The following is an 11,671-nucleotide window of genomic DNA, read 5'->3' as shown; positions in this document are numbered from 1 at the left end:
GAAAACCTATTTTAGGCTTAGTGAGAATTAAAATATTCAAGAATTAAATTGTACATTACTTCTATAATAATTGGTCCTTTTTTATCTCGTGTTCAGAAACAAGCGTAAACATGGATATCATCTGTGATGTAGTTGATTGTTTTAGACATTGCGGATTGGTGTAGAAACATTTAGTCAGATTCTCGGTATTTGGACAAACTCTTTCCTTGATGATGAGTCCAACTTTATATTGGCACGTTTAGATTTTTGTATTGCAAGTTACCATGCATGTTTTCCAATATGCCCAATTCAATACAAGGCATGAAAGCATCATGATGAGACAAATTGTAGACAAAATCTAAGACTAACGATATTTGCAAACAAACCATTGGAATTGTATCCTCCTATTTATGGAGTATTTTTGTTCTTCCAAATTTAAAAATTATCCGAAATAAAAGGTAAAGATTAGATTGGAGATACTATATATTTTAAGGTTGTGAAAATCGGTAGAGTAATTAGTTTACTGATTTAATAGTTTGATCGAAGTTCGACCGGAATTTAACCGATTTAATTAAATATTAAATAAAATTAAAAATTAAATATATAATTTTAAATATTTAAAAAAATCATCAATCAATAAAATTATTTTAAAAAATTTAATAAAACACCATTAACTATCATTTAATAGAATTTAAGAGAAGTAAAACACTATAACAAAATTATTTCAGATTCATTGAAATCAATCATCACTACAAAAAAAAAGTCTATGGTCACGGTGAAATAGCTAGTGAAAAGGGTGATCATAGGTCTATGATCACGGTTTTTGACCTATGGTCACGGTTTTTTCGCCGTGACCTATTCTTTTGTGGCCATAGATTTATGGTCACGGTTTCTATGGTCACGATTGTAATGTTTAAATTCTGGCACTTTAGGCCATGTTTTTTTACCGTGACCATAGGTTAATCTATGGTCACGCGATAAAATCGTGACCATAGCCTTATCTATGGTCACGGTTTTTACCGTGACCATAGCCTCTATGGTCACTCATTCCCAAAATCGTGGCTATAGCCTTATTTATGGTCACGGTTTTGGCCGTGACCAAAGCCTTTATGGTCACCCCACCAAAAACCGTGATCATAGCCTTATCTATGGTCACGGTTTTCACCATGACCAAAGCCTCAATGGTCACCCTACAAAAAATCGTGACCATAGCCTTAGCTATGGTCACAGTTTTGGCCGTGACCATAGCCCCTATGGTCATCCCCTCATTAAACTGTGACCATAGCCTTCTCTATGGTTACCCCTCCCCAAAACCGTAACCATAGCCAGGGATGGACCCATGCTTATAGAAGAGGGGGCATTTGCCCCCACAATTTTTTTGAAAAAAAATATTAATAACTATATATTGTTGTATATATTTGTCTCTTTATTATATTTATTTTCTTTCATTATTTTGAATATTATACTGTGTGTATGAAATTATATTTTTATTATTTTAAATATTATAATAAGTGATTGTATATATATTTTTAGTTCTTATCAATATGTATAGATAGTTCTCATTTAAAATTTTAAATATGTTTAAACTAATTTGGATTGGTCAAGTGATAGCTTAGTTGTCCGCTTAAATAAGTATTGAAGGTTCAAATTCTATCTCGTATGTGTAACAATTCATTGTCGGTGAAACTTAAATTCACAAGGAATTAGTCCTTAACTTATTGAGTATCGTAAAAAGTCAAAAAAAAAAAAAAACTATTTGTACCTAAATTTTATTATATTTTTGCCCCCACTGCTAAATTTTTCTGGGTCCGTCACTGACCATAGCCCCTATGGTCACCCCTCCTTAAACTGTAACCATAGCCTTATCTATGGTCACGGTTTTTTGTCGTTACCATAGCCTCCATGGTCACCCCACCTTAACCGTGACCATAGCTTATGTATGGTCACTCTATTTTTAAATGGTGACCATAGCCTGTTTTATATTATGAGATTTATTTTTTTAAAAGCATAATCACATCCCAAAATGATGATAATCACAAAATAAATTTAAGAATGAGAAATTTGATAAATCCAAATTATAAAAGTTTCATTAAAAACTAGATATCTATTACAACACTAATCAAAATAGGGTGTAATTTATCCATTACATGTAATATCGGATAAAGTCTCTTATCAAAAAGTAAAGAACATATCAAAATAATACATTTAGATAACCAAACTCATTATAAGACTCATCCCATCTTATACACGGTGCCACAACAACTAGTCAACTCCTTTTGTCTTTACCAGTCCAAAAAAAATTATCCTGTATACAAAACAAAACAAAAAATTAGAGAAGGTAAAAAATATTCAAGATTAGATAAACAGAATAATCAATTAACAAATATTAATCCTGAATTAATATAAAATACAAAATCATTTCTATTTTAAACTTTCTGGAAATAATCAGTTTTAAAATGAGACATAATCAAGCATGTTATGGGATATCAAATTATTCTTTTAAATATCATGTTGAGAGATTATTTTTGATAAATTTCTTGTTTGACTAATCATTCTGGATAGATTTAACTTCTAAATTGGTTCCAAGGTCAGACACTTAGGTCTCCTAAGTATATGCAGTCATAAATCTTAAACACTGGACTCATTTTTATGCTTACCCAGTTTGTGTAGACAATCACCATCAATCTACTAATAGGAATAGGAAATAAGGAAATTCTTGTGATCATTATCGATTTAAGCCAGCCGCTATGATTTTCTTTTTCATGCATGATTACTTATACTTGATGTACAATACAGTTGTGCTATTGTTTTAAATTCAATTCTTCACATAATAAGTGTTTTACTTCTAAATTGGGTTTGACAGGGGTGACAGGTGAAAGATTTTGTCCCCAAAGAAAAAGCCCAATCGACGATTCGATGAAATACGATGCTAATATTTTTCACCTGCAAATATGAGTGTCTTGCTCTGCAAGTTCTTCAGACCTTCAGTGAGATCCTGCCTTCTGCAAGTTCATGTAAAAGGAATTATAATTTGCTAAGTTTTCTGTCAGTCATAATAATATATTGAAAATCTTTTGATATCTTTTAATTTACTACACATGCTACATTATAAATGTATTACATTGGAGGCAACAACAAAAAGCAAAGGAAAAACATCACTTGTTCGTACACATTAATTGCTTGAAGAAAACGCTTAACATTCAAGCTTTGCCTTTTATCCAGAAGCTGTAATTATATTTCAAAGAGGATCCACATGTCAGGATTGTACAAAGATTAATAAAAATTGAAAACACAGAAATTTTCACTGCGAATTAGTCATAAAGATTCACATTTGAGAACAAGGAAATCTGTTACTTGACTAAATTTAAATCAGAGTGAGGTCAGATGTTTCAAAAAAAACAACTTTAAAAAACAGAAAAGAGAAAATAAAAATAGCCTAAAAAGATGCATTGAAATCTAAGATATTAAAGATAAAGAGAATATACTGGCTTTAGAAATATAACCTAATCAAAGCGCCAATTATCATTGGCAAAGCACACAACCGAAAAACCCTACAATGCTCAACTGCATCAGCAATCCAGCCACTGAATAGACTTCCAATTAACGCACCAACAAGACATATGCTCACCACCAAACCTTCATTCAAAACCACACAACAATAAATAAACAAATCAAACCATATCAAATTATTTGAAACTTTTAAGAATGCATCAAATTAAGCATGGTATTGGAATTTTTAGTTTCACCTTCTACCAAGGTATTTCCCCTGAAGCCAAGATCTATGCTTTCAAGTGGTTCATTAACTACTTTGGATAAAACAAAAAACAGAGACCATAGCCCCTTTTACGTCACCCTTTTTGAAAAATCGTGATCATAACCTTTTTTTATCACTGTAAAAAATCGTGACCATAGACACCTTTAGGTCACCTCCCAAAATCGTGACCATAGACACCTTTAGGTCACCTCCCAAAACCGTGACCATAGACCCTTTTAGGTCACCATTTTTTGAAAAATCGTGACCATAGCCCCTTTTTGGTCACTATAAAAAACCGTAACCATAGACCCCTTTAGGTCACCCCCAAAACCGTGACCATAGACCCTTTTAGGCCACCTCCCAAAATCGTGACCATAGACCCTTTTAGGTCACTCTTTTTTGAAAAACCGTGACCATAGACCCTTTTTGATCACTGTAAAAAACCGTGACCATAGACCCCTTTAAGTCACCTCTCAAAACCATGACCATAGACCTTTTTAGGCCACCCTTTTTTAAAAAATCGTGACCATAGGTATTCTATGGTCACCCTTTAAAAAAAAAACCGTGACCTAAGCTTTTTTTTGTCACCCAAAAATACCATGACTATAGAGAGTCTATGATCACAATTTTTATTGTAACCAAAAAAATCGTAGCCATAAACCCAAAATATTGTAGTGCATCAACAATTATTCCAATAATTTCATAACAATTATAGAAATAAAAAACGTAACAAACATAACACACTCAAGTTTGTGTGACCTACTAGAAGTGATCCATTGAGTGAAAAGTCCAAAAAAAACCATGAAGGTCTTGATTTACTGAGATGTCAATATATGACAAAGTTTAGAATATCTTTCCATATTTTGGATCATATTTTTGCTATGAGGTCTTTTCTGAGTATTTTTTCTGAAGCTGTCTTAGGAACACCGTTGATGAATGTCACCCTTCGCAATCTTTTGAATGGTGCAACTTGCAATGCACACATTCCAACCATTCAGATAGGATCAATTATGTTTATCAAACACTGATTAGCAATAATAATGTTTATGTTAATTAATCTAATTAGCAATAAACTTCTGAACATCTTGTTCAGTGAGTGAAGTGTTGGGTGAACGAACAACAAAGGCAATTGAAACCTCACTAGCCTCGTCATCCGGATATCTAAACACAAATTAAACTAATAATTAATTAACCCAATTATTAGCATAATAATTAAATATTAATTGTACTTATGGGATGACAACAGCATCTAATATTTGAGGGTGAGAAACGAGAAGTCCTTCAAGTTCTGCTGGTGCATATTAATATTAACAAAGTTAATTACCATAATAATGAATCACAAACATCTATTTAATATCACCAATAATTTCATTATCTATAGTTAATGTGATGGTTATGTACCTAAAGACCTTTATACTTGATGAGTTCTTTGAGATCGAGCAAATTGACCAACGATGGAGGAATCCAACCGACCGCGCTTCGATTTGTAAGTCCACAACGAGAAAGACAAAGACAAAGACGTAGACGAAGACGAAGATGAAGACAATTTAGAGAAGAAGCCCACAAAGAAGCCTGCAACTCTAAAGGCGACGACGTGGAGGAGAAGAGGATCGACGGCCAAGAGCTTCGAGCCGACTCTCTGTTGTCATTTTTCACGGCAAGGCACCCTCTGACTGACGGGAAGAGTTCAGCGACGGCGAAGGTGGTGGCTACTGCTGCTGGTGGCTGAGATAGAGGGGCTGTTGGCTGAGAGAAAAAGAGGGGTAGTGGGTTAGCTGGTTAGGATTTTGTGGGAGACAGGAGTATTTATATACTCAATTTTTTTTTTTAAAATGATAATTTTGAAAATTGTTAAAAAACCATCCGATTCTACCGGTTCTTCAGTGTATCGCCGGTTTGACTGGTTTTTTATTGATTTTTGTCAACCGGTGTTTTACATCAACCGAACCAGCTATAGAACTAGTTTTCGGTTAATCCAGTTGAACTGGTTGGTCCAATTCGATTTTAGAACACTGATATATTTTTCTATTTCGAGTTTTTAGTATCTTGAATTTGTCATTTTTAATAATGGAAAGTGTATTTACAAGGATTCTGATATTTAAATTAGTATAGATTATAAGAAAAACTAAAATAGAGATTATATCTGAGTTCGTGTATTTAGATTAGTGCATATATTATGAGCATATGGTATTATAAGCTCCTCTCCTTATGTCATTCTAAGAGCTATGAGACGCGTTTTAAATTTAGTTGATTTAAAAAAATAAGTTTTTTTCCATAAATAATTTGATACTTTGTTGTGATATCATATGTTGAGTCATATTTTTATAGATAAATAAATAGTAATAAATTTATCTCTTTTTCTTAAGAGGGAATAATAGTTATAATGTAATCATTAAACTTATAAAATAAGTTATTAGGTATTATGTAAATGGATGAGAAATTACTATTATTTTTGTAATATTTATAGATTTTTTTTTTAAAATTCGAAATAATCATCGAAATCAATTTTTTTTCTTACATATTCTTAAACCTGATTCTTAGTAATAATGAGATGAAAAAAAATTCTATAATAGCTCCATACATAAATTTATTATTGTATAAAAATAAAAAGAGTTAAATTTCAAAGTGGTCTTTGAACTTGCAATCGAGCCTCACGGTCGTCCCTAAACATACAATGGCCTCAATATTGTCCTTGAATTTAACAAAGGTGACTCACGGTCGTCCCTGAAGCATTTTTCGGAGAATATTCCTTAACGGCGTGATGACGTGTACTGAGAGATGCCACGGTGGATAGGTGACGTGACTGTTATCGTTATTTGACTCAATTTAGTCCCTGAAGTGGTTTATAACCCTAGTCCCCAATTTGAGTTCCATCTGTGTCCACCATTAGAAGTCACTCTCTTTCTTCTTCTCTGCTCTTCTTCTTCTTCTTCTTCTTCTTCTTCTTCTTCTTCTTCTTCTTCTTCTTTTCTTCTTCTTCTTCTTCTTCTTCTTCTTCTTCTTCTTCTTCTTCTTCTTCTTCTTCTTCTTCTTCTTCAACCAAAGCAGCATAATCAAATAGGAAGAACCCAAATAACATCCATGCAAATTCAATTTAGCCTCCGATAAATCCCACACTATTACCTCTCACACAAGAATCCAGTAACTCCTTAAGTCCGGAAACCATTTTCACTGTCGATTACCTCCTGAATGAGTTGCCATTGTCGATTGAGGAGTTGAATAAGATGTCTAAGCTTCTCATCTTCTTAAGTCAAGAAACTATTTTCATGTGCTCACCTTGAGTGCCAAAAGTTGAAAGAACCATATTGGCGCAAATAGTGTCAATCTCAAAGCCACCTCACTTCATTTGATCCACAACTCTCTGCAAATCATGGAACAACCCCAACCTCCCATAACCATAAATAATGGACTTCAACTCAAAAGCTGAAGGGTCAATTGCTCCACCATTGCCTCTCAAATCCTCAGCCAAATCCTCGGCTTCATGAGGCCTATCATTGCACACAAACCACTAACCATATACTCAAAAGCCCTACATTTTATGTAAACAGAGGAAGAACTACGAAAAAGCTGGTTCATGTAACAATAAGCAACATCAAAACCTTTCGGTGAGCCTCGCTTGGAGTGTGACTCAAGCAATTTATAGTAGAAAAGAGCAAGCTCTCTGTTTTGAGATTCAAGCTTGGAAGTGGCCTCAAAGACCAGAGCTTTAGCTTTCTCAGAATGACCCAATTGATCAAGAAGCGCTGCAGGGTCAGAAACAATGATGGGGTTTCAAGTGAACTAGGGAGCTTGGGCGATACATGAATAAAATTGCGAATTTTTGGGGAATTAGAAAATGAAAAAAGAAGAAAATGGTTTAGGGTTTACAACACTTACAAAGAGAGCGAGAGAAGAAAGGTGAGAAAAAGAGGAGGAAAGAGATAGAAGATGACAAAATAGTGTCTTCTAATAGTGGAAGAAGAAGAAGGAGAAGGAGATGTGGTTGAAGGAGATGTGGCGGAGAAGAAGAAGAAGGAGAGCAGAGAAGAAGACAGAGAGTGACTTCTAATAGTGGACACAGATGGAACTCAAATTGTTGACTATGGTTATAAACTACTTCAGGGACTAAATTGAGTCAAATAACGATAACAGCCACGTCATCTATCCAGGCGTCTCTCAGTACACGTCATCACGCTGTTAAAGAATATTCTCCGAAAAATGCTTCAGGGACAATATTGAGGTCATTGCAAGTTTAGGGACGACCATGAGACTCGATTACAAGTTCAGGGACTACTTTAAAATTTAGCTCAAATAAAAAAGTACAATAACATAAGTTCGTTCGTCAAACGTTCTCTATTAAAAGATATATAAAGTTACATTTTTACTTAAAAATGGGTTCTAATTAATTAATTGGATAATGGACTCTCTTCGCATTAGTAATTGTGAAATTATTCATAGTTATCAGAATTGAATTGATAATCAGTCAAATTATTGATTTATTAATTTATTAGTTCAACTAATAAATTATAGGTTGAACTGATAGAACCAATTTTATGTAAATAAAAAATAAAAAATAATCAATAAAATTTATATAAACATCCACAAATAGTAATCCTTTAAACAATATATATGTATATCTCTAAAAAAAATAGTATCAATCAATAACTAACATTTTCACAAGGTATAAAACAGCAACGGCATAAAATAAATCAATCTTAAACATCATCTATCAACTTAAACAGTAACAATCATGAGAAAAACAACCATAATTATTAAAATAATTGGAATCAGAATCATGAATCAACAAACTGAAAGAGTTAAAGAACATTGTAATTAGTAATACCCTCATAACAAACAAAGAAATAAATTAAGTTTTCAAACCCTAAAATTATTTATTTTCCAAAACCGGACCGGACCGAAAATTGTAGCTACCAAATTCACGTATCTTATTAAAGATAATTAGAGCAAGTTTTGATTTATTGAATTTGAAATAAGTTATAGTTATTATCTAATTTTATAATTATTGGATTATTTTTTATATTTAAATTATAAAGTTGGCAGTTATGAAATAATAAGAAATTTATATGATTTGGATTGAATAATTAATATTTTAAATATTACTACTACTATTTTGGAAAAATAGAGAAAATAATTATATTATTCCTAATTTTTAGATTTGGGCATTTCATTGGAAATAATTTGTGAAAATGAGGATCAAATGGTATTTTCTATATATATAATTAGTGTTGGATTTAATTTAAGTTTCAATTATTATATTATACCCAATTTTATTTGAAATTACCAAATTACCCCTAAACCTAATTTTGCCTAAACCCTAACCTAGCTACCCTTTTTCCCCCTGAGCCCAGCAGCTATAGCACGCACAGTTTTCTTTTGTTCTTTCTTCATGAAAGAAAGGAACAGAAGCAAAAGAAAAACGAAATAGAGGGGAGAAGAGGGAGGCGGCGCGGTGGGTGTCACTACCACCGTCGCCGCCGTCGCTGACTGAGGGGAGGGGAGCTCTGAACGAGAAGAGAGAGCTCGCGAGACAGGGAGAGATGGACCCGCGCCTGGCCGTCGACCCACGTCTCGCCGCCATGCCACTGTCTCGGTGCCGCCGTCATTCAGTCTATCAGCGAGCCGCTGCCAGAATCGTGCGAGGAGGAGCGTCGCCGTCCTATGGAGCCGTGTCGTTGCCGCTCAGTCCACTGCCAGAGACAGACGCGAAGAGGGAGCGGGAGTCTCGAAGCCAGCTGTGTCCTCACCGCCGCAGGGGAAACCGTCGCCGTTCCCTGAAGCCCGTGTCGCCGTCGAGTCTAGATGAAAGGAGAGACCGGGCCTGAGCCTCGACGAGCTGGGAAGAACCAGCGCCACTGCTGCGCCGTCGTCGTGGACTGTGGACACCACCGCCTCCGTCGGAACGGCCATCGCCACTGCCACCATCTGAGCTCGCCGTTGCTGGTGATGGTTAGTTGAACCGCAGTCAGGAGAGGGTTCAGATCCGCCACTGCCGGAGCTTCTAGCCGAGCCTCAACCGCCGGGAATGCCGCTGCCGCCACCGAGCTCCACTGCCGGTAAGGCTTTTAAGTTGAGTTTCCCTTCTGTTGAGTTTTCTGGAACTTCATTGTCGCTGCGTGTGGTTCAGATCGCCACTGCTGCTTGGGGCTGACTGCCGGGTTGCCGCCGAACCGGTTCGGAGACCGCCGCTATTTCGGTTCAACCGTTCTTTCTTCGGTTCGGTAAGCGTTTCGATTTGAAAGCCCTTTTGTTACTGTTCTGTTATCATACGCTGAGGTTTGTGGCGTTAATTGCTATAATGCAGTATGCAGATGTTATGAATTATTCTAGGTTCAATGAAGTAAAATAAAACTCAAAAACAAACAAAACTAAATAAAATTATAATTGGAAAAGGAGCGATCATACCATGGTGGGTTGTCTCCCACCTAGCACTTTTAGTTAAAGTCCTTAAGTTGGACATTTGGTGAGCTCCTTGTCATGGCGGCTTGTGCTTGAACTCATCCAGGAATCTCTACCAATGTTTGTAATTCCAATGGCCTCCGGGATCCCAAACTAGGCGCAGAAAGCCTTCAAGCAAGGTAAAGCAAGTGACAAGGCCCCAAGAGTGTTGATTTCTAGACTGAATTCTGGGGTCCAGACCTTGCCTTTGCACCCGTCTTCTTGTTGACCATCTTTGTTCCAACCGGGTGGTAAGCAATCTGAATTCTCACTGAGGCATCCAAACAGCTTCCTAGACCTATACAATTTAGTATTCTTCCAACCATGATACTTCAGTTTGGAGCATGCAACCATATTGAACCTTGCATGACAACTCTTACCACTAACCATCTCCCTCTTACTCTTATAGCCACAAAGAGCTCTAAGTTGACCATCTGTCTCAAGTAAACCATATTCAAGTGAGATGAGAAAGCTAAGGGATATGAATTTTACCTACTTGAATGTTGTGAAGGATGATGGTGACTTAGGCAGAGAGGTCTCCAATAACTTTGGCAAGGTGATTTCAAGCTCCACTCCCTTGTGCTCTTTGACAACTTCCACCTCTTTGCAAACTTCTTCAATTTCAACCTCTTCCTCTTGGTAGCTTTCTTCCAATTCAATCTCTTCTTTATTACTTACCAAGGGCATGGGAGGTTGAGCTTCTTCTTCTTTAATTTCCATCTCTTGATCAACCTCTTCAAAGTCTTTAGCTATGATATACCTTGGAGGTTGTACACCCTCTTTGGCATCAAATTCAAATGTCTTGGAAGGAGGTTCTATGACTGGACTTTTCCATGGAGGTTCTGTATCTCCTAAGTCTTCAACCACTTCCTCCTCTTTAACTATTATGGTTTTCTCCACTTGTTCCAATACAAAGCCATGTTCCTCATTGTCCACCGAAGTTTCTAGTGTCTCCTTCATGCTACGCTCTTCTTTTGATTCTCCACATGTAGCCATGGGAGTACTTTGAGTGTTCAGATGTTGGAAAGCTAATTTATTCACTACCTCGGTTAAGGTAGTCGCGAGTTCCAGTACACCTCTTTGCATCTTTGCTTGTCCTTGAAGAAGAACTCGAAGGGTGTCATCCATTGGAGATTGTGGTGGATATGAGGGTTCATTGGTTGGGAGAGAGGGCTCATAATACGGAGGTGGTTCATCTTGATAATGATAAGGAGATGGTATATATTGAGGTGGTGGTTCATGAGAGTAATTGTGTTGGAATGGGGTGGTTCTATGTATGGTTCATTTGGCTCATAAAGTGGTTGGTATGGTGGATACGGGTTAGCGTCATATGGAGGTGAATGGTGGAAAGGGGCTTGTGAGTATGGTGGTCCAAAGCTATTTTGAGGAGGTGGTTCATTGGTATATGATGGAGCTTGCTGGTAACTACAAGGGGGTCCACCATATCTATTGTCTTGGCATGCATTGTAGGATGGTCGTTGTCCATGGTATCTTGGAAGGTGA

The 11,671-nt window shown here is 36.2% G+C and overlaps 2 long non-coding RNA genes across 3 annotated transcripts in view; both read right to left on the bottom strand.

The window, feature by feature from the left end:
- LOC110264335 overlaps positions 1–10,019 on the bottom strand; it is a 12,164-nt gene extending 2,145 nt beyond the window's left edge. Inside the window, exons 1-2 of the long non-coding RNA XR_002350360.1 lie at positions 9,866–10,019; positions 8,434–8,438 (exon numbers count right to left, since the gene is read on the bottom strand). This is a non-coding gene — a long non-coding RNA (uncharacterized LOC110264335). The remainder of the gene's footprint in view (positions 1–8,433; positions 8,439–9,865) is intronic.
- Positions 2,027–5,496, bottom strand: LOC107608337. Of its 2 annotated transcripts, XR_001612819.2 has the most exons (5): positions 5,135–5,496; positions 3,483–3,615; positions 3,149–3,204; positions 2,923–2,981; positions 2,027–2,284 (listed from the first exon to the last, which is right to left on the bottom strand). It is a non-coding gene; the product is annotated as an uncharacterized LOC107608337 (long non-coding RNA). The 2 variants fall into 2 exon arrangements; XR_001612820.2 differs by lacking the exon at positions 3,149–3,204.

This window comes from Arachis ipaensis, chromosome B07, assembly GCF_000816755.2.
Source record: "Arachis ipaensis cultivar K30076 chromosome B07, Araip1.1, whole genome shotgun sequence".
NCBI classification, from domain to species: domain Eukaryota; kingdom Viridiplantae; phylum Streptophyta; class Magnoliopsida; order Fabales; family Fabaceae; genus Arachis; species Arachis ipaensis.
The sequence above is the reverse complement of the archived record's forward strand: the minus strand, read 5'-3'. Positions and strand labels throughout refer to the sequence as shown.